Source organism: Cupressus sempervirens, chromosome 10, assembly GCF_028749045.1.
Source record: "Cupressus sempervirens isolate cs-2001-9-10 chromosome 10, ASM2874904v1, whole genome shotgun sequence".
Lineage (NCBI taxonomy): Eukaryota > Viridiplantae > Streptophyta > Pinopsida > Cupressales > Cupressaceae > Cupressus > Cupressus sempervirens.
Window position 1 is genome coordinate 471,023,885 of NC_143127.1, and position 23,963 is coordinate 471,047,847.

Genomic DNA, 23,963 nt, shown 5'->3' on the forward strand with positions numbered 1-23,963 from the left:
GGTTCTTAGGGATGAGAAAAGGTGAACAAGTGATTAGAATATTAAACTTCATCAATAATAGATTCTTCAGCCCTCTAAATGCTCAAAGGGCCAATTGAAAAAAAAAAGGTTAATGGTTTCTATTATTGGTAGCCTTTGGAAGATATTACAAGAAAGCAAAATCAAATTCATGATGTTATGCAGATGTTTCACAAGATAAAATCTATACTAATGAACAATACACAAATTGTCTTGGCTTTATTTACATAAAGAAAACAATAGAGAAGTTTTCATTCTGTCGGGTATAATGTACAACATTATAGCATGCCGAAAAATAATTTGAAATGTCAATTTAATTAAAATCCTAAAAAATCTCACAATCGAAAGCAATTATGTTGAATAGGCTCATTAGAAGACCTTTCTATCCTACAAGGCAGGAAATATATATATCAAACCCAAAGGTGATGGTTTCCATGGGTTTGTAGGTCTACACAAACCAGTCTTGAATTAGGCTTTTAATACCCCTTCAAATGGTTTGATCAATTCCTACCAAGGCTATTGCATACTCCTTATACATTCCCCTAACACAATCCAAATTAATTTCTTGAAGTTCAATCCACTCCTGCAATGTCCAAGCACATTTCTCTGTCAACCATCTAGCCAGGTTGTTGTAGGGCACGCCTAGGGATGGCTAGTAACAATAGAAAAATGCAACTCCTCCATTCTAATAAAAAATGACATAATGTATATAGATTTTTCTTTCATTTAACATAATTCCATGCATTTTTAACCACAAGAAATGAATCTAGACTCCATTCTTTTGAAACTACTTGGGTTTGTCCAGTGACTAGCAGAGTACAAAATAATAAGTATTAACCCAACAAAACTAATCAAGAATACACACAATTATGTAAAAAATATCAAGACCACATACTCTAACTACTAAATGTAAAATAACTCAAATTTCAATCAATATGATCGCGGATGTTCACCATTGCATAGCTGTACAGTCAAAATTGCTCAGCATTCAATTGCTTCTAGTTGAAAAACACAACATCCAATTGTACAAACTAGTTTGGATGGGCTTAAATATCCTTCCTAAACCTTCCCCAAACTGAATTCAAGGAGAGGGTGACTAATTGGTAAAATATTGAACCAAGTTATAAAAGTTTCACATAAAGTTGTCAAACTTGCAACTTGACAACTTTTGGAAATGTTTGGTTCCTTTCAGCCTAGGTGTGTAGAACCTTACCAAATGGTTCCCCAATCTCACATGATTCTAGACTCTATTCCAAGCCATTCAATTCCTTGGATCATATACTATACTCCTAGAGACAATTGGACCCATTGACAACTTTTTACCTAGGGAATGCAACTTTACATCTTTTTTCGCAACTTTTGAATTTTCACTTAGAAAACATGCCAAGATGCACTTGGATATCACTTTGAGATTTCATTTATCTATTATTAGATATCATGGCCCATCAAAGATCCAAACACAAAAAAATTTCAATAGGATCTTGACATGTCCTAGAGTGCTACTACACCATTCTCCCCAACAAAAGAAGTCCTCATGGGACTGTGGGAGAAATCAAGTTGAGATCTATTCCCTTCTTCTTGAAATCAGTCACTGGTATCCATATAGCTTCAATATCTAGCTTTCCCTTCCATTTGATCAGTTATTCCATGTAGACCTTGTGCCTAGTCTTCTTTCCCAATCTAGAACTCAACACCTTCTTAGTCCATGGAACTAAATTAGTAATTTTTGACAATTTCTCAGCTACCACTTAAAGCTCCAAAGTCCGAAGAGAACACAGTATCTTTTAAGAATAATTCTCATATTCAATTGGACTTCAAAGAACCCTCTAGCTCATGGAAATTATGTGGAATGAGCTTCCAAGAAGCATCAAGAGGTATCTAAAAATACACGACTCATGTTGCTCATATGATTAGAGGATGAGTATCTCACACTTCCTAAATTTTAGAAGTTATATCCTCTATCTACCATTTTAAGGGAAAAAGCAACTTTTCCTCATACTTAAAGAATGAATGCCAATTTTTGGCATAGAAGAGGTCATATATTACAAAAAATAAGGCCTAACACAAGGAACAACTCTTTTTGTTTCAACCAAAGACTTGCTGAGCCGTACTCTTGAACATGTTTTGTATCTGTAGATCACGGAGCTGCAAAACAAAATTAGTGTATTACTTAGCAAAGATCTTCCACAAAAATTCATTTGTCAAAAAATACTTTAAAATACATTCAAAGATATAACTACCTCCTTCAAGCCCTCCAGGGAAGTTTCTTGCAGTTCTAAAATTTGATCAGCTCTTCTTTCTCCAATACCCTAGTTAAAATTTTATCAACAAATTAGGCCAAGAATAGGCATAAACATAGCACTAGTTAAGATTTCAAAAAAAAATGAGTTTATAGCTAAAGACCAAATAAGAATACCCAATAATCTAAATCATATGGTCTTCTTGTCTTTTATATTTCTTTATTCACTCAGGACGGTTGAATGATTAATATAGACTAATTGAATTAATTGAAGAATTGATTGCAAGTCTGTTTGATTCCCAACTAATGTTTGATGAATGATAGAATGATTTCCTTTGATTTGAAAATTTCATAGTTAGTGAATGATGACTAAATCAATTTTTTAATTCATAAATTGAGGAGTGATGATTGTTTGTTGATCTAATGTATTTGGAAGTGATGAATGGTAAATGATCATAAAAAAAATTCTTCTTTTATATATTATTCGTGGAAGGTTCAACACCTGTCATAAAAATTGAATCACCACTTTAGATTAATATGTTATTCCCCAACTTTATCTCCCTTGGATTCCCTCCTCAAATGAAACCTCTTCTTTATATCTTACAATGTAAGATTCGCTTCTCTTCACCACATGTGCCCCTTGCATTGGTCACAGCCTTTCACAATTACCACCCTTCAAATAAGGTCAAACTCTTCATCATTGTTGACCAAATGAAGGTACTTCCTTACTATCTTCCCCTCCCTTCTTCCATCAATCCTTCCTTAATTCCTATGCTCCCTTTATGCATATCAGAATCGTCTTATATCTTAGGCTAGAATTTACTATGGTTATCTTATGATTATCTAGTCTTCCATGCCTTCAAAAGAAGTCTTTCCCCCCTATTTAGCTGAGCCAGCAAGGTGCCATTTAACAAAGAACAATCCAACAATTCCTCAACAAATCTGAACTGACATTCTTTTTTCCTTTCAAGCTTAGCATGCTATTAGAAAATCTATTCAGTGTTTGACTCGAATAGAATGACCACTACTTAGCATTGACATTAACTAATCTTGTGAAGAGTGAGTGTATTGTGTGATTCATTCATCAGTGTAACTTCAATTCAAAGAAACTTGCACTAGGAAGAGATGCAAGGGTAATGCAAAATATTATTAACCTAGGGATGCTTTAGTCTCACAATGCAATTCTAGAAGTCTAGAGTAACTTTGAAGCAAGCCATCTTTGTGGGGAGCAAGGTAATGTACTTTTATTTCTAGTATCTAGATAATAGACAAGTACATGGTTCTCATTCATTGGAAAGATCATACGTTGACCAGTAACCCTTATAATACACTTCCATTTAAAGTTAGAATGTTCTTCGAGGTTGATTTCAAGGAACATGGTATACATGTATGTTCATCTTGAGGAGTGGATATGGGCTCTATAGGGATGCAAGATCCAAATTGGGTATAGAGATGTGCATTGGGTTTCTGAGACTTGTTGAATACCTATGAAAAAATCTTTTATTGAAACATAATGTTCCATTTAGTCCATTAAATGCACTTCTAATAGTTTATCTAAGAAACCATATTTTTTATTTTTTGTATGCCTGCCAATATTTTTTAGCAAGACAGAGCATTTATGAACTTATTTCTTATCCAATTTTTGCCATTATTTTTGTATGAAAAGTGTATAGATGTTTTTTTTGAAATAGAATCATACTAAAATATTTTGACATGCTTTTTAATGGCTTTGGTTTATCGATATTTCCTATTACAGGTGTATGAAAAAGGTGTGGCTACAGTTAAGCTTCCTAAATCAATAATTAAAGGCTCAAACTTACTGCTCATGGGTTTTCTAAACTATGGAAATTCTTATTACCTCCCAATACAATTGGATATGGATTTCAAGCCTCTTTTTACCCTTTTGGAGTCCAAGCAAGACTCAACAAGTAGATCTGGTCTTCTTTCCAGTTCCATCCACATGTTTCATTTCAACAAGATTGATATTAGAAGAATGCAAATGGTGGATCGTGAGGTGAACTTGAGCCTTTCAGACAATGGGCAATCATCTCTAGAGAAAGAGATAACAAAAATTTCAAATTTAATGTCAGAATTTGTGTCTAATCTTGATGCATTTACAGATTTTGATCTTCAAGGCCAAGGGTGCTTGCAGTCAAGATTTTCATCTCTAGTAGATGATGTATTTGAGTTTGACAAGGGAATGCCATTATCTTGATATTTACCAAAACATAATTTTCTTGTTGAATCTTCACCATCAAATCATCTAAGTGTTGTGTAGGGTATTTAGCAAGGAGGAAAGTATGGTCCATCAACTACATGGGATAGGAACTCTCAGTTTTCCTTAATTAATAATACTGGAAAAACTTCTATTGGAAGCTCACCTTTTAACACTAGGTTGATGTCTGAACCAAATCATAAGAATGTATGGCAAACTGGCTCAAGCTCCCCAGTTGGTGGACACAATTATGGAGTCAATACATCCACACTCAACCCTGCAAGGATCCAATCTTTTAATAAATTGTCATAAGCTACAAAGTATTATTTTAACCATGATCTCACTTCTTCAAAGTCTCCATTGCATCTGGGAGACACTTTAGGTTATCCATTAATGAAGGATAATCATCCAAGAAAAGTAATGGATTCTCCAAAGGAGGGGCTCCCATCACATTCTACTCATTGGAAAACTAGTTCGTCATATACAGCAAGAATATCATTAGTGCATAGTAATTTCATTCAATAGTTAAGGTATTCTCTTGTTAAGACTTCAACTGGTGGTCAAACATCAACTATATTCAAATGCTTTGCAACTAGCTTTCACATGATCCCCCCACCATGCAAGTTTCTATTTCTAATTCACTATACTTTTGAGATGGAAAATGGTAGCATGTTGGGTTGGGCATGTCAATTGTGTCTATTGTATGCCTTCTATTTTTAACTGAATATCATCTAGCTAATGCATGAGGTATACATCTTATAGGTCAAACATTATATTCTTTAACTTGTCATAAAAACACATCTGACATAACTCCAAAAATAAGTAGTCGAAAGCATTGCCTTTCAGATATTGTGCAGTCAATTCCATCCTTGCAAGGAATATCAACTTATGGAGAAAATTAGAAGAAAAGAAAGACCTTTGAATCAGTTAATACACAACATGCTTCTATTCAACTAAATGCTTCCAACACTTTGGGGAGATTTGCTAACCATTCATGTGGGAGCATTCTCAAAGAAGCTAATCATGGGAAAGCACCTTCAAGTATATATGTATTTGTTCTTCTTCAAGTGATTAGGCATTCCTCTTTATGTATTAAGCATGCCCGACTTACAAGCCAAATGGAAGTCCTAAATATCCCATATATCAAAGATGTGGGCTTGTGAAAGCCCTTTATAGACATATGGTTTTGGCTGCCCTATTCAAAAGAGGATGCATGGCAACATATTTGTTTGTGTCTTGGTAGACCTAGAAGCACCTACTAGGATGTCAAGGTAAATGATGAACACTGGAGGCCTACTCTAAAAGTGGATCTCTCCTCTTTAAGAGTGGTCTTACTCAATAATTCCATATAAATATGTTTTATTTGATTGAATTCATTTATCATTAGTATCGACATGATACCTTCATATCATTTGACTTCTTAATATGTTTCCTTATCTTCTAATTCCTCATATTGGTGCACATCAAACTACAATATTTGCTAATATCTTTCTTAAAATAGTAATGGATGACCAAGATCCTAGATAGCAATGGATGACCAAGTTGTTACAGCGAGTATCCACCAATTAGTGCCAAGACTTTTGAGTGCTCTTAAAGGATTTTGATGTGCCTTGTTCTTGATGACTTGCTATGCCCAATTTAGGCAATATGATTGACATAAGAAAGTAATTCCTAGCTTAAGATGGCTAGAAGTACGAACTACATAGTGTAAAGTGTAAATTTAATTTATTTTTATATTACTCATTTTGGACGGATAAATCCTTTATGTTTTTGTAGGTAATAATGTTTTCTTTGAACATCTTTTTCATATGACATTGAGACTATTCAGATCCACCATACATAAAAGGTACATAGTTCCATATCATTGCTACATAATTTTTCTTTTCTTCCATTTACTATAATATATTAAAGCTATTGATCTAACAATCTATTTCTTTTTAAAAAGGTGGAATTTACAAACCATGGAATTAAAAAATCAGCTCATTGCATCTTCTGACGAGAAATTTGGAAAAGACATGTTTGACAATGGCCTACTTCTCAAAAGAGTAGCAAAGAATATAAAGATTGTGAGGGATCAATATAGAAGGGCTCTTAAGGATAACCCAAAGTGCGACCATCCAGCTATGATTCCACCAATGGAGTTGAATGAAATAGTAGAAGATGCAAAGGAGAAAAGGCTATGTGAAGATAGAGATAATGAAGCAGCACAAGAGAAAAAGAGGTATGTCATGATAGTATTAAGTACATTGTAATCATGCACTAATTATTCATATTTGTAAATATATAATCTAAGATGTTTGAAATTGTTCATAGATTGCAAGACACATCCGTGGCTACAAAAGCGAGACTAGAAAAGTTTGGTCAACACAAACTTGGCTCTGGTGGCTATATGAATCTCCAGTCTCGAGTTGTAAGTAGGAGCAATGATATGAAATAATTTTTTTTAATATAATGTTGCAAAAAATTTTGTTTAGTGAAACCATACATACAAAACTAATGATATTAAGCAAAAAATATAGGGCACAGAATTCAATGTGGAGGTCACAGATGAAGATAGAAAACTTGCCTTCCTTGAAGGAAGGCTATAAAGTCATGGCTACATGCCTACATGAAGAATCTATAAGCCTTGCCCAAGAATCCAGTTCACCAAATGATATCTCACAGGTAAATTGGTTAGATGAAAAGTAAATGAAATTGAATAGTTGATCCTTTTCTTTTTTGGTATTAGTTTTGAACGTAAATTGACTACATAACAATGTGCATAACATTTTATTGCAGCCTTCAATTCCTACCACAGAACCTGCTCATGACGAAGGCCATAATGTGCATTATAGTGGTGGAGGTATTAATTTACTATTGGAAATTAATTATGCAATCAAAAATATGAAATTTTCTCCTTCCATTTATTGTCCAAGCATGGTCTTATCCAAACATATATTCTATGCTCATTGTGTAGATCTTTTAGAAAATGTATTGTTTAAAGACTACAACCTCTTCAAACTTTTCTCCAAGTGAGGGTTCCATGCTAATAAAAATATAATAAAAGACCACTTATTAGCATCCTTAAGAATATGCATCTCAAATGACATGAGAGACTTGACTTCCCAGTCTTTAAGATGTGTGTATCTTTATACTTTATAGTCGTCGAGAGTCTTTTTGAATATACACCATCTAAGTTCAAATATTAGTCATAGTTGAAAGAGGATAACAGACTATAATCACTATGAAGCAAATGGTAACGAAAATATAACATGATTTCAGGAAAACTGTTATCTCTCCTTACTGTCTACTATTTTTTTGATTTGGGTTAAGTAAATTGTTTGCATTTCTTGTATTATGTATTTAGGGTATTCTTGAGCAATGACAACCAGGTTTATAGATTGGCAAGGCAATTTATTATATGATTTGGAACATTCACATAGTTTTGTTCTTATTTCTTTAACATCACTACTTTAAAGATTATCTCTAGTTGCTGAAACATATTCATTATTTCAAAATAGGGATCTTTAAGCTTTTGATCAGTAGTTGATTATGATTTCCAACTCTGTACTTTGATAAATCATTTGTTCTAACAAATCTCATAGAGTAAATATTGTGATATTGCTATCATGATTTAACTGTGTAGTATTTGAGTCAAATTTATTGACTCATATTTCATGTGCAGTGCTCAAAATGAATCCATCTCTCATGATAATATTTTTTTGAATATTTCAAAGCATGTTGAACATCATGTCGAAGGAGTGGAACATGTTCCAAGTGTTCAACATGTTGACATGGTGGCAGATCAAAATGTTAATGTACATGATGTGGCATTGTCAGGTAAGAAAAATACATGTTATGTTGTACTAGTACTTAATTATAGACTGGTAACAGTTAAAAAAAGAAAAAGAGTATGCCAATTTATCCCATTCACTTGTTCTTGCAACAGAGCCCCCTTTAGTGCAGCAGCCTCCTACTCCTCCAAAGAGAAGGAGCCATCATGATTTGACATTACATGTGCCAGAAGAGGAGGAGAATGATGCAGATATGGATGCTCTTATGAGCACTTTTCTTAAGAGAGCTCATAAAAACAAAAAGAAGAAATGATGTTTTAAAAATCTTCTTTGATAAACCTTGTTGGATAATGAAAGAACTTTGTTTTAAGTAATTATGTATGAATGATGTGTATTAATACTGATTTTTATCTTATGTTAATGAATATTGTTATGTCTTAATGAAGTCTTGATTAGTATTGTGTATTAATGAATTTTATATCATATTAATGAATGTTATGTGATTGTATTGATTGAATGTTATAGTTCATAAATGGATGAATGAATCAATGAAGTATGTAATTAGATGATAATGGGTACTTTAGATTGATGTTAGGGGGAGGGGGGTGAGGCTAGATGAGCTTCCACCTTCATGTGGCTAGCCTTGTTAAGTAGATAATATTATAGTATTCTTGAAACCAAGTGAAGCTCAAACTAACATAAAATGGACACTTCACATGTGGTAGGTCTAAAATGATCCATGACTATTGCTGCCCCTAACATGAATTTGTGAAATACATTCTGATATCACCAATTTCAACACTCTATTCGAAGAAATAGTCTTAGCATGAATTTTGAGTAATGCCTCAGTCCAGATTGACTCAGAAGTGGCTGGAAGAAGCCTGCACGAGTCTGAGACTATGAACTCTCCTTGCCTTGGCCAAGAAGAACTTGCCAACTCTCTACTATTATGGAAAACTACAAAGTCCCCTAGATAGCAAATCCATTCATTTAGCAACAACTCTTTACTCCAATGTCCCCTCAAGAACTTACCTTCCAGGCAACCCCAAGTGCACTTAGAGTTTCCCAAACACCATAACTTCTTCCAAGGCTTCAACCTTCATTCTTCCTTTTTGAATCATCTCCTCATGCCCTTTCCACCATGTTCCATCCATCCATTCATTTTGGACAACTAATCTCTTACCCAATATTCATATCTAGCCTTAAAGCTAGTAGCCCTCACTAGTCACTAATTTGGATTTCTCTAAAATAGTTCCCAAACAACTAGGGAAATTAAAACCTAATTAAGATACCCTTTTCAGATCTATACATCATCCTTAAGTTTCAATATCAACTCTTTTGGACCATACCCAAGATTCGATACCCCTAGCCTATCCACACTAGGCCTAATTCTCCAATTTTACATAGCAACCCACAACTCCACTCAACCCTATGATTCCAAAGGGTGAAATAGTCCTTCTAGGGGTTGAGAAACAATATATTTTCAAGATTTTAAGGTTCTACCCTTTACACAACACATTTGCCACCAAACCCTTGGTTTTGGGGTCACTAATCTAGGGCCTATTCAATAGGACCTCTAACCATATCACCAGAACAAAATAATTGCATAAACACTTCATAACTAATCCCCCCATACACATTTGATCACCAAACATCTTCAATCCCGAAGCAAATAACTTTTAATATGACTAGTGTCTATCCAGGGCCTGTTCTTAGTCAGCAACCAACTATCATTGTAGTTCTTCAAGAATATTCCTTCAATTGGAATTGCATTAGTTGCAATGGCTAAAGAACTAGGACTTGAAGTGGTCATTCATTCTTTGGAGCATCTCCTACAGTATGGAGAGCAGAATATTAGAACAGTAGTCCCATTGGCTCTAGGCCTATTGTCAATATCAAATCCAAAAGTAATGTTCATTGTTTTGTCCTTCCGTTTGCTTAAATACTCAATTCTTGGCCCCTTAATTTGCTTGATTATTTATGTGATAGAAGTTTATTGTTGAAATTTGACATGTAAAGATCTATATTAGATCAATGTGATGGATACTTTGAGTAGGCTTAGTCATGATACCAATTTAGAAGTTGCTATGGTGAGTGGCATTCGTTATAATATTTCTTTGTAATCTTTCCAATTTCCACCAAATAGGTTTTTCTTATGAATTTTCTTAAAATTTGACAATCTAAATAACAATGTGTATTCATAGGCTGCAAGACTGGTTCTAGGATTAATTGGTGCTAGAACAAATAATGATCAATAAGCTAGCATGCTATGAAATCTATCGAGCTATTATTACAAAGATCCCAGCCTTCTATTCTGTGTATGCTATATTGCCAATTATTAATGTTGATGGTGCAATTTTATTTTCTAAGTTTAACAATGTCTAACAAATCTTAATTTAGGAAATCTAACATAAATAGATATATTGTAGGTTTGCATTGCTCAAGGTTTGGTTCATTTAGGAAAAGGGTTGTTAACACTGAGTCCATATCATTCAGACTGCTTTTTGTTGTCATAGTAAGTACCTACATATTGTATTCCTGAAGAAAGATTTTAAAATTGCAAAATTCTGAACCCATCTGCTTGTATCCAATTTGCTTTACTCTTTGCACTTGTTTTATATTGATTTGGATATGTTGGGACTTTAGCAGCTTGTTATCTATATAATTGGCCTACTAGGTTCTTTGCACTCTTTTTCTATTTATTTGTTTCATGTCTTGCTAATCTAAAACCTAAATTGATTTGCAGGTCTGCAGTAGCTGGTATTACAACTTTGCTTCATGCGTGTTTGGACATGAAGTTGATTATCTTGGGAAATTATAATTATGTTCTTTATTTCCTTGTATTGGCCATGCAGGTTTGTATCATGTATTGGATGCACGTATCGTGTATTGGATGCATGTTTTTTATAATTTTAACTTGACATATAAACAAATTCTTAAAATAGAATTGTCTTGTATTTGCATTGACACAATATTGGCAATAAAATCATTGATTGATGTATGAAATTCTCTAAGTTAGATGAAGTTTTTGCAATGAAATCATAAGCATATTGGCTATATTCTTTACACCGGTGCTGAAGCATTGTGGTCTGTGTAATAAGACCTAGTGAAATCCATGAATACCACTAACAATAATAGCTAGATTGCATTCGCCCTCTCACCCCATTTAGGGGGTAGGGATCCTCTTTCAAGTATAACTCATCACAACTACAGACAAGGTGGAGGGGGGCCATTCTATACTACTATGCCCTTGAGGTCTGATGGTTCTCTCTCTATCATGGAGGTTCTCAACAGGTCCCAAACTGAAGGTAAAGAAACAGTAGCCAACAAGTCTATAACCAAAACCTATGGGTTATCTTCATGAATATCTAAGGCTCTTGAAAAATCTAGTAGGAATGAATAGTTCTTTTAAACATGAACTTGGATTAGTTTTAGGTAATAGAGTGATGATTTGGAGTTGGTTTTGTAAATATTATGTATTGCCAAAACCATATTTTTTACCTTTCTTTTGGTTTTGTAGATTGGAATGATTTGAAGCCCCCTGGACTACAACCAACAAGCCTTCAGTTGACAAATAAGGTAGATGAGAGGCTTTCAAGAGTATAGGCTACACAATATGATGCAGAGGCAGCACTTTGGAAGCACCAAACAAGTCTAAGCACCTTGGAGGTATCAAGAAAAATCAAGTTTCTACTCCAAATTTCCTTAACACCATAGGGTCATTCAGTGTTTGGCTCACATCAAAAGGGACTATATTGTTGTTTACCACTATCCAACAGGTTTCACAACCCAATACTCCACATTAGGTTGAACCTCAACTTCTTCTCCCTTGCACCAAGCAAGACTCCCTCCACACTAAACTTTAAAAAAAAGTGTTTTCAACCCCCTCAAACCTTCTAACAATAGCAAGGGCCTAGAAAACATCTATACCAAATAGTGATCAGATTTATGAGCAGCTTGACTGTTGTCGGCACCCAAATAAGAATGCAGCATTTAGGCTTGTTTCACAAAGTAGCAAAAGTGGGATTTTTAGACTTCACAACTTCCAAACACCAGAGATGGTTTAAGACACATTCATAATGATCTAAAAAAGGAATACCATTGATTAGAATCTCTACAGCCAGCAAATAAGGAACATTGATACCACAGACCTAGTAGGCAATTAGGTCTCTCAACATTGTTTTTCACCAACCACTTAATTTTTTTACAAAGGACTTGGCAATCTAAGACCAGTTTCAAATACCCTTTTCAAAGTGCTAAAAGACTGCAAAGTTTTGAACCTTGACTCCACTATAGCATGCATTAACCCAACCATGCACTTACGCCTAATTAGCAAGTTTAAGCTTGGTCTACAAGGAAAATGGCCATGATATGGGTTCATGGATCAAACTCCCAACTTTAGAGTGTGCTTCTAGTCCAAATAAAGGTTCTTTGTCTTTACACCAAGTCCCAACTTCCCTCTTTCACACTGATTCATCAAATTGCATCAAATAAGGTCTAATACATGGGCATATTAGACCTAGGGCTTGCTCCCATAAATCCTTGCTGCAACCTCCTACCTCTAAACCTTCAAAATATGGAGTTTCATTTCCCTAGCTTGCCCCATACAAATTTGGAAGGATTTCCAATGGTGGGAGTTCAAACTAGGGCCATTTCTTTGGCCAAACCTTTGTTTTGAGGGTTTCACAGGAAGCGAGGAAGAAAAATGTGTAACTTTCAAATGGAGATTGATCTTCCCTCCAAACCAACACCAAAATTCTCTAAAATACAACCTCCAACTAAAAAATGCAAAACAGCAACCTTACAACCATTAAAAATCTGTACAGTATGGAAAAAAGAGTGAAAATGTTGTAACAGCGGGTTCTCTATTAGATTTTGGAAGAAAAATACATTTGAAAACTTCTCTTGCCCTCTCATTCGGGTGTACAGGGCCTATAAAGGCATTTTCCAATAGTTTTAACCAACCAATGATAGTTTTATGGTTATTTGCAAAAAGTTGCTAATTTGTTGCCAAAATTGCTAATGCAATTTTGCAATTTTTATGCATTTTTGGAATTCCAACTAGCCTCCAACCTAAATGGGTTCTAACCATTCCAAGTGATCATTCTAAGACTCAAAACTACTAAACCAACCTATAAAACAAAATCTAAATCAAATTCCACCTTTGGACCAATCAATGCCCAGTTTCATATTGTCACCTTGGACTATTTTTGGTATTTCCTTTTACAAGATAGATTTCTTACATGCAAAATTAGATAAAGGAGAATAAGTATTATTTTGAGCTTTCTCAGAGATTAAAATGATGGTTTGTATGCATACACCTTTATAATTGATAGACAACACCACTTAGAAGTCTGCAACAACCCTGTATGTGATTAATGTCTAAGAATGCCCTATAGATTACAGAGAAGGCGAGGCTGGTAGACCTGGAGCTCAACTCCAAGTTTACTGGTTGGGGCAATGCCCTTGCATGCTTATGGTATTAGCTATTTCCTTTTATAGGTGGCAGAAGAGTAGTATATTTCTACTAACACATGTGCAACCTTACCTTGAATTGCTCCCACATCCCTCTTAGATCTAACACGTCCCCAAAGGATATATGATTGTGATAGTTAGGGGCAACTGGCACCGCATAGCAATATTTATTGAGCACTTGTAAAACTTCATGTCCCCACTTGGAACAGCTACCTTATATCCTTAGATGAGCCTGCCAAGTCACCTTAATCATTCATGTGTGTTTCCTTTAATTTCTAAATAGTATTCATGTAGAGTGAGTGGTTTATGGCTTTTGCTCCTCCAAGTTTTGGTAACAAGATGTGTTTTTGGTGCAGGCATACTTTTGGACCATTTTTAGGAGACAACAAGGGATAGTTATCAGAAGATAGGGAAAATAGGGAGACAACATTGGTGCAATGGGAGACAACATGTGTGAGTAATCCATAAAGCAGTATTAATCAAATGTTTTAATTGATTGCAGGTCAAGATGCCAAAGGACTCCATCGACTTGATTGTATTTCAAGAAAAATACCAACATTCAAAGATGCCAAAGCAAATGTTGAAGCTTCCTTAGAATTTTTTGTTGTCTGGCAAAAGATATCAGTGATCTCAGAGGTGTCTAGCACCTTTTCTTAGTGCCCACTTATAGGTAGGTAGTTATTTGTTATCTTTGCACACTAAAAGTTGTTTGAGTTTTCAATGAGAGTTTCTCTATGGGGAATGTGGCCTAATTGAAGCTTGTACTTTCAAAAGAACTTCCAATATTTTATGGGTCACATTCTTGGACCAAGCTTCATTCCCCTTACACTTCACTCTTATTTCTACAAATGTGTGTTTTGACTACAATAGAAATGAAGAATTTTAGCTTCTATCAGGTTATTGATAGTTTATAGAGTGATAAATCTTGAAATCCTAATTTTTTAATGACCATTTGGAAACTTTGATGATGTATTCATATATTTGTAAGAAATGTATCTTTTATCAGAGAGATGAAGAGATTTCTGCAATCTATAATATTAAATATATAATATTTTTGTATACAATTGCTTAGCGTTTTTACTTTCTACTATAATGACTCATGAAATGTAATCTAAATAATGTTAGAAAGTTGATTCATATTTTTATTGTTGATCTTGATTTATCACTTGATATTGATATTGGGAATTTAACTAAGTCCATCTTCTATAGTCAAACATTGTTGCAATATGGCAATATGTATCTAATGAAAAAAAAGCCATGCCTATATTTTATCCCAGAGACATTTAACAAGTGCTATTTTTGAACCCTATGAATGAGATATTTCTTCTCTACTTCAAATGGTAGTATTTTTTACACACTAATTTATTTTCAGGATTATGTGTAAGTGTTTGTTTGGTATCTAATGGTATTTTGAAAAATCTATTTCCTTGAGCTTATTGTCTACTTTACAGAGACTGAAAGGATTTAATACTATATAAATTATTTTGGTATCTGATGATATTTTTCTTTACCTTATGTTATGCACAAAGTTTTTTTTATACAAGTTTGTTTTGTCATACAATTGTTTAATGAATGATTGTATTTACATTTTATTATAGTTTCTTTGTTTAAAAGCATGCTTATTTTGGGGGGCACATTAATTTTTAAAATATTTTCTTGATAGTTGTTCTGATATGGAATTGGAAGAGATCTTGATATACAGAACTACCATACCATGAATTCCAAACCCAACCTGAGTTCAGTTTGAGTAAAATATGTAAGTCCAGTTTTTGTTTATTTAGTTTTGTACCTTATTCAATCTAAATGCTATTATTAATTATTTAATTTTGTTTCTCTAATATCTTTGCCCAAATGCCTATATTGTGAGCACCTAGTGTATTCAATCTCCTATTCGCATAGTTGTCTGCTCAGATTATATAGCTTAACAAATAATAACTTAAGTATTCAAGAATTCATGCATTCATTTACTGCTATTCAATGTTTGTGTGCTTTAGGAACAAGAATTTGGATTGGATACGCTGATGGGAGGGTGCATGTCATGGAATAAGATGCATGTCATGGAACGAGGAGCTTCTTGGTCAGGGTCTTGCATTGAATGATGAATTGGATCGTGTGCTAGGGAAACACGACTCCATTGCTATAGGGTCTCCTGTTACGTGAAAAAAGAACATCAACTCATGCAGCTCCTCTTGTCAGTATCAATTCATGAAGCTTTTTAGATGTTTGATTTATGTTGTGGAAATCAGGTAGATTGGCATCTAATGCATTTCAGTTTGGATCTATCAAACTGAATGGCCGAAAGCAAAACCTCTCCTTTGGAACTGTTGTATGATTTAATCAAAGAAGTTTTTTTTGGGTGAATTGTTGATGTTTGATGTTATATTCTTACATGGGTGTTGTTTTCCTCTCCTCTTTTTTCTTGTAGGCATATGTAACTCAAGAGGATACTCTAATTAGGACCTTGACGGTGAGAGAAAGCATAGCATACTCTGGTCATGTAAGGCTCCTTGATAAAATGCCCTAGTCAAAGAAATCAGCATTAGTAGAGTCTACACTTGTGGAAATGGATCTTTAGGAATGTGCCAGCACTCCCATAGGAATTTGGCACCTAAGGTGAATCAGTGGTGGAGAAAAGAGAAGAGTGAGCATTGCCTTAGAAATTCTAATGAGGCCAAGGTTGTTGTTTCTGGATAAACCAACAACTGGCTTAGACAGGTATGAATCTTTCTAAATTGGTGCCAGATACTTAATCCATCTTCAAGGTTTTTGTTTGTTAGAAGTTTTTTGGATGTTCCTCAAATGATACCATTGGTTCAAATTCATCTAACAAGGAACCTTTCAACCCAACAGCAGTTGGTTGAATTGGTTATATTGTGAAGTCTTATATATGTAAGAGGGAGCCGCTATTATAGATATATAAGAGGGAGTCAGGTGTACTTGAAGAGAATGTTTTGAGACTTGTTCGTGCAAAAAAGTAATAATAATTTATACTATAGTCAGCTTCAGTTTTATCTTTCCATTGAAGCTTTTAGTCCAAGGCAAAACTAACAGCATATAACAACTAGATGCTTAATTAAGAGTATACCATTTAAGAAAAACATTTTCAAATTTTGTTCAATAGTTACACACTTTTTCTAGCTTGATAAACCTTAGATGTGAGGATGAAGATGGTCATGTTTGGTCTTGCAAGCTGTAATGGACTATTCCTAAGGTTTTCCAAGCTCCTAAATAGCTATGTTTTAGTGATTTTTCATTCTCAGCACCTGAATCTACTTTGAAAATCTTGGGTGCAGCCTTCATTAAGGTGGATTCTGACCAGTAGTAAATGCTATTCACAAGTGTTCAGTCCTGCATATGATCAACACCAACAGCATATGATAAAGGTGATGCTTTTAGTATGGATGATATAGTAATCAAAGGTGATTGAATTTTAGTTAACTTGTGTTTAAAAAACTAGCAATATTCAAATTGGAAAATCATGAGCATCGTGGAGGAACATTATGTTCAGGCATCTTGTCAAACAGTTCACATGACTTATCTATGCTTCCATTTTGCAAGCATGTCTCCCAAGACAAATGCTACTACTTCATCTACACTATCTGAAAAAATCCTTTATGCTTTGATGGATGCCTATAGCTTATCCTAAAGCTCTTATTCAACAATTATGAGATGATCAATCAAGAGGAAATAGTTGAGAGCTTAAAGTGACACAATTTTTAGAAGATCATATGAAATAAAATGGCCATGTGAGTAGAAAGAAACTAGAAAGAAATTGTGTACAGATGAAGGCATGAAATGGATGGTTTTCGAGCACTCAGCACAAACACTCAGTATTTAGTACATATCATTCGAGATCAAATGGGTTTGTGGGATTATACGCACAGTAAATAATAAAGGAGGGAATTGAACCCTCCCTGATGCTCACACTTGTTGAGGTCCACTTCAGTAATGGCCCTTCCTGTGAAATTTCTGTCTAAAACTTTTGTAATGAGATAATGTGTTATGAGCTCTTCATCTATGGGATGGAACATGAATCTAGGAGGTAGTTGTGCATTACCCATATCATGACTATATATAACTAAAGTTAAAAGCCTCTATTATTGAATTCTCTTCCCTATCACCCATATTCATTTCCTTTTCTATTCATGCTTTACACGGGAGTCTTTTTATATGATGATTTATTGTCAATCATGTCCATTCACTACGAAACAATTCTTATTCTACAAATTTGAGATGCTGGAACTTTTGTGGATGTGCAGGCCATCGGAACATACTGTAGGGAGGATGACGAACTTAATCTCAACTGTCAAACTCAAGCAAGTGATACAAATTGTAGAATCTTAACATATGGTTGTTCAAATTTTGTATCTCCTAAATGATTTCCTTTTAGCGTATAACCTGTTGTGCATAGTTTCCAAGTTTGGTTATTGTATCGGGCATATTAATGAAGAAGCATATTAGTTACTATCGGTGATTATGATAGTTTGATTAGTTATTGTCAACATTTTTCAGGCATTCTATAAAATAGTTCACATGCCTTCCGTATGATATGACATTTTGCATGAATCCTCCACTCTCTCATCTGGCTGATGATGGATTACAGAGAGTTATCTGAAATGATGACACTAAAAAACACACAATCAAATCCAAAATGAACTTGCATTACAAATGGATTATGGAAATCTGATATTGTTGATTTTGCATGCATGTCTATATGTTGAAGTTGTGATTGTCCTGGTAGACATGCATGCAAAATCAACAATATCAAATTTCCACAATCCATTTTTAATGCAAGTTCATTTTGGATTTGATTGTGTGTATTTTAGCATCATCGTTTCAGATCACTCTCCGTAATCCATCATCAGTCGGATGAAAGATTGCAAGATGCATGCAAAATGTCATATCATATGCAAAGCATGTGAACTATTTTATAGAATGCCTAAAAAAAATTTACACCCAGGCGTTGGTAGAAATTTCTACCTTCATTGGTCAAAATTTCTACCTTCATTGGTCAAAATTTTTGACCTTCATTGGTCGAAAGTTCTACCTTTTTTGGTCAACATTTCCTACCTTCAATGGTCAAACTTTTCGACCATCATTGGTCAAAATTTCTACCTTTCTTGGTCAACATTTTCTACTTTCATTGGTCAAACTTTTTGACCTTCATTGGTCAAAAATTTTACCTTTCTTGGTCAACATTTCCTACCTTCATTGGTCAAACTTTTCGACCTTTATTGGTCAAAATTTCTCCCTTTATTGGTCAAAATTTTGACCAATTCTTGGCAAAACTTGCACTATGGATATTCAAGTTTTTTGACCAAAGTATTGGTCAAAATTTTGACCAACCAGAAGGTTGGTTGAACTTTTGACCGAAAAAATTCTGACCAATGAGTTGGTCGAAGTTGGTCAAAGTTTGGTGGAAAAGTGGGTCAAAATTTTGACCAATAATGGTCAAAAAATGGCCTCAGATGTAGTAGTGTTATTAGGGGATTGATCCTTCTCACCATAATTTACTTTTTCCATAGCCATATTCTTGTAGGACTTCTCAACTCCCTTCTCCTGAGCCATAGTCATTTTTCTTTTCCTTTCCATTCTATGAATTAGAATTTCATCATCTAAGAGAACTAAAACCCTATCCTTATTTTGGCCCCTATTCCCTGAACCCTTTCCTCCACTTCCTTTCTTCTGAGTGTTAGGATTAAACCATAGATAGAAATAACAATTACATGCAAATATAACCAATCAGAAAACTAACAGATCATGTAGAAAAGAACACAAGACACCAAGATTTAATGTGGTTCACCCAAACCTTAGCCTATGTCTAGGGATAGCTTTAAGAAAACCCTCCCCAGAAAAATATGTAAAATGCAGGAAAATTCAACATTCAATACAATGGAAACTTTTCGTATCGAGGGTGATTTTTCTGTTCAAAGCAAGGCAAAAAATTATTTTCTATTGGCAAAAATTTCCTTTCCATATCAAAATTTAATAATAACTATTGCGAATTTTTAAAAAAAAATTGCATGCAAATAAATGTAGGCAATTTTTTCGGTCATAAACATTTTTGTAATGTAATAGGTGAATTAATTGTTTTATATTACATAAAATATTAATATAGTTGGCTAATTTGTTAGTTGCTATAGAGAGATTATTTAATTTTATGGTAAATTTATAGTCATAGGTGGGCCATGACCCATATGCCAAGTGTACAATCCCCAATATACTTGTAGTCTATCATTCCATTAAGATTAAATTAATAATGTGTCATTTCTTATTGCCAACTTGGTCAATGTCACTTTTTATGTTATCATTGTTATTATGAAAGGATTTAGAAATTGATGTAGACCATTGATGTAAGATCTTAGATGGATCAATGGCCTAAACTCTATTTCGGGCCTAATTTTAAGTGTTATAACATAAACTCTAAATCTTCCTGAAATCAAGACACATGTCCCAAAGTCCAAAATATAAAATAGTTGGCTAAACTAGGGTAGTTGGAGACATCTGTCGGTAAAATGGTAGGCGACACTCGGCCCTAGGGAATATATTATTTTATTGTAACGGCGAAATGACATTATCCAATAAGAAGAAATTAGGTAAAGGCTGGTGAATAGTTTAAAGTAAATATGTCCTAAATGTATATTACATTGGCAATTGAACTACGATTTGGAACCAATTATGAGTAAACTAATCAGCGATTAGCTTGGGATTTGGACACAAATAATTTAATATCTTGGTGACCCATTTGACCCTGTATGTAGGTTTTATTCACCAAATTTTGATTCCCCAAAGAGGTTGAATAGCCATTTGGCAAAGATTCACCACTAAAAAAATCCATGCCTATGTCCACCAAATAGCAAGTCTAATATTTTTATGATCCAATGATTACAACATGATTACAATTTGCAATCTCTTACAGCTCAATACTACCACATGAACCAATTTTGCATCACCTTATTAAATAGTCCATAACCCTAAGCCCTTTTTATACAAGTATTAAACTGCTTTAGGGTTATAATTAATAATTACATGTCGGCCCAAAATTTTGATAAAATAGGGCCCAAAAAAAAAATTTAAGGCGATGCCCTGAGCCCCAAAGAATTTATGAAGTATGTACAGTACTTTCCTAATTAGTCATCATAATCTAACAATCTCCCACTTGGAGATTTATCCAGTAGCAATATCACTACCACATGGGGCTCTCACTCGATCAAACCACCCTAGAATGTGATGTTCATTGATTATTATTTAGTCTAGAAGACAAACCAAAGTTGAAGAGGAATTTAGCTTCTCCCTTGTCACTACTTTGGTAAACATATCCATTGGATTTTCATCAATATGTATCTTGTCCAGCTTTAATTGTCCATCCTCCAAAATTGACTAAATGAAATGATACCACAATTATATGTGTTTGGTCTTGGAATGCAAAGTTGAATTCTTCGCAAGATGAATAGCACTCTAACTATCTATAAAAAAATAATTATCCTTCTAAGGATATCCCAATTCTTCTAAGAAGAATTGAAGCCATATCATCTCCTTGGCTACCTCTATAGTAGCAACATACTCTGCCTCTATAGTGGATAATGCATTAACCTTCTTTAACCTAGAAGCCTAGCTCATAGCTACCTGACCAATAGTAAAGACTAACCTATAGTACTTTTCCTGGTATCAATATCCCTACCAAATCTGAGTCAACATAGCCTTGTAAATTAGTAGTAGAGCCCCCAAAGTGTAAACACTTATTAGATGTTCCTCTCAAATATCTGAGAATCCATTTGACTGCATTCTAATGCTCAATTCCTAGATGACTCATATACCTACTAATGACTCCCACTACATGTGCAATATCTAGCCTAGTACATACCATAGCATACATCAAGCTTTCTATAGCTAAAGCATAGGGTACCTTGTACATCTTATCCTCCTCTTCTTATGTCTTGGGACACATCTCCTTAGTCAACTTCAAATGACTAGGTAAAGGTGTACTGATAGCTTTAGCATTCTCCATAAAGAAATGTTGCAATACATTCTCAACATAATTAGTCTAAGATAGCTTCAATTTCATATTCTTCCTATCTCTAAATATCTTCATACCAAGGATTTTTTTTGCTGCCCCTAAATCCTTCATAGCAAATGCATGTGCTAACTGGCATTTCAGCCGCTTAATTTGATCCATGTTAGACCCAACTACAAGCATATCATCAACATATAAACATAAAATAATATAGTTATCATCATCCAACCTCTTAAAATAAAAATAATGATCTAAATGACACCTATTGTATCCATGCTCATGCATAAAACTATCAAATTTTAGATACCATTGCCGAGGTGCTTGCTTCAAGCCATATAAACTTTTTTTCAATTTGCACACTAAGTTCTCCTTACCCTTGGCCACAAATCCTTATGGCTGAGCCATATATATCTCTTCATCCAAATCACCATGAAGGAAGGTTGTTTTAACATCAAGATACTCCAAATGAAAATCTTTAGTAGCCACAATACTTAAAATAATATGGATAGAAGTCATTTTAACAAGAGGAGAAAATATCTCATCAAAATCAATGCCATTTTTCTGTGCAAATCCTTTTACAACTAACCTGGCTTTAAATATTTTCTTACCTCTTTCCTCTTCTTTCAACCTGTAAACCCACTTATTCTGTAAAGCCTTTTTACCTATAGAAAACTTGCATAAATCCCAAGTCTTGTTTTCTAGCAAAGAGTCCATTTCATCTTTCATGGTAGACTCCCACTAAATCCTAGTATCCACCTACACTACTTCATCATAACATTCAAGTTCACTAGGATCTGTTAGTAAAATAGAATACAAAGAGGGAGAAAATCTTTCTAGAGTTCTAATTTTCCTTGTTGACCATCTAAAATTCACTGGTGTGTGTGGTATTTGTTGTTGTGGTTGTTGCACATCATGAGGAATGGTTGGAACATCATCTTTTGGAGTATCATCCAACAATATATAATCATCTTCTTTCTTCTCATGTTGCTGCAACGGATCTTTCTACAACACTTTCTCATTAAATATGACATCCCTACTTCTTACAATTTTATGATTTTCAAAATCTCAAAGCCTATAACCAAATTCATTCATGCCATATCCAACAACTATACATTTCTTTGATTTAGCTTCTAGCTTGGTTCTATTTTCAAAATCTATATGAGTAAATGCTTCACAATCAAAGGTTCTAAGAAAGGAATAACTTGCCTTCTTACCAGTCCATGCTTCCTCTAGAATACCACAACACAAAGGAGTAGAGGGACCTCTATTAATCAAATATACAATAGTATTGACAACCTCTACCCACATGTGTAAGGGCAACATAGCATGCAACCTCATGCTCCATTATAGTCATGTTCATGTGTTCAGCTACTCCATTTTCCTATGGAGTCTTTAAAATAGTTTTTGTTTATGAATAGCATTAGTGGAGCAATAATCTTCAAACTCATGACTATAATAGTGACCGCCATTATCAGATCTGAAAAATTTTAATTTCTTACCATTCTCATTTTTAACCAAGCATTTCCATTTCTTAAAAGTTTGAAATACATCAAATTTTTTTATAAAGAAATAAATCCATACCTTTCTAGTTGCATCATCAATAAATGTAACATACTAATGAGAGCCTCCAAGGGAAGATACCTAAGCCTATTCCCATACATCGGTATGCACAAGCTATAATTTCTCCTTTTTGTTTTCCTTCCTAGTCTTTAAAAACTCACTCTGTTTTGTTTTTCATAAATAAAACTTTCACAGAAATCCATATTAACACATTTCAAACCTGGTAGAACATTCGTTGAATGAAGTACTTTCATACCTTTCTCACTCATTTTCCCAAGTTTATTGTACCATAGTGTTGTATCAAAATTTATAGCAACTATTTGTTCTACCTGTTCAACTATAGAAACTATTCTTGAACATTCATTTTTCTTTGAAACAATTAAAGGAGAAGGAACAATATGACCTATACAAAAATATAAGGTGCCTGCTTTCACACCTTTTGCTACTACAAGGGAACCTTTTGAAACCTTCCAATTTTTATCATTAAAAGTAACTACACAACCCTCATCACCAAGTTTCCCTACTGAAATTAAATTCCTACTCAGCCTTGGAACATGTCTTACCTTATTTAGTAGCCAATGATTCCTATTTTGCAACTTAATCTTAACTTTTTCCTTTCCAACAATCTGACAGGGTTCATTATCCCCCAAATAAACAAGCCCAAAATCC

The 23,963-nt window shown here is 34.2% G+C and overlaps 1 pseudogene; it reads left to right on the plus strand.

The window, feature by feature from the left end:
• Positions 1-10,026: 10,026 nt before the first annotated feature.
• Positions 10,027-16,052, plus strand: LOC149534734 (26S proteasome non-ATPase regulatory subunit 2 homolog A-like; annotated as a pseudogene).
• The last annotated feature ends 7,911 nt before the right edge of the window (positions 16,053-23,963 follow it).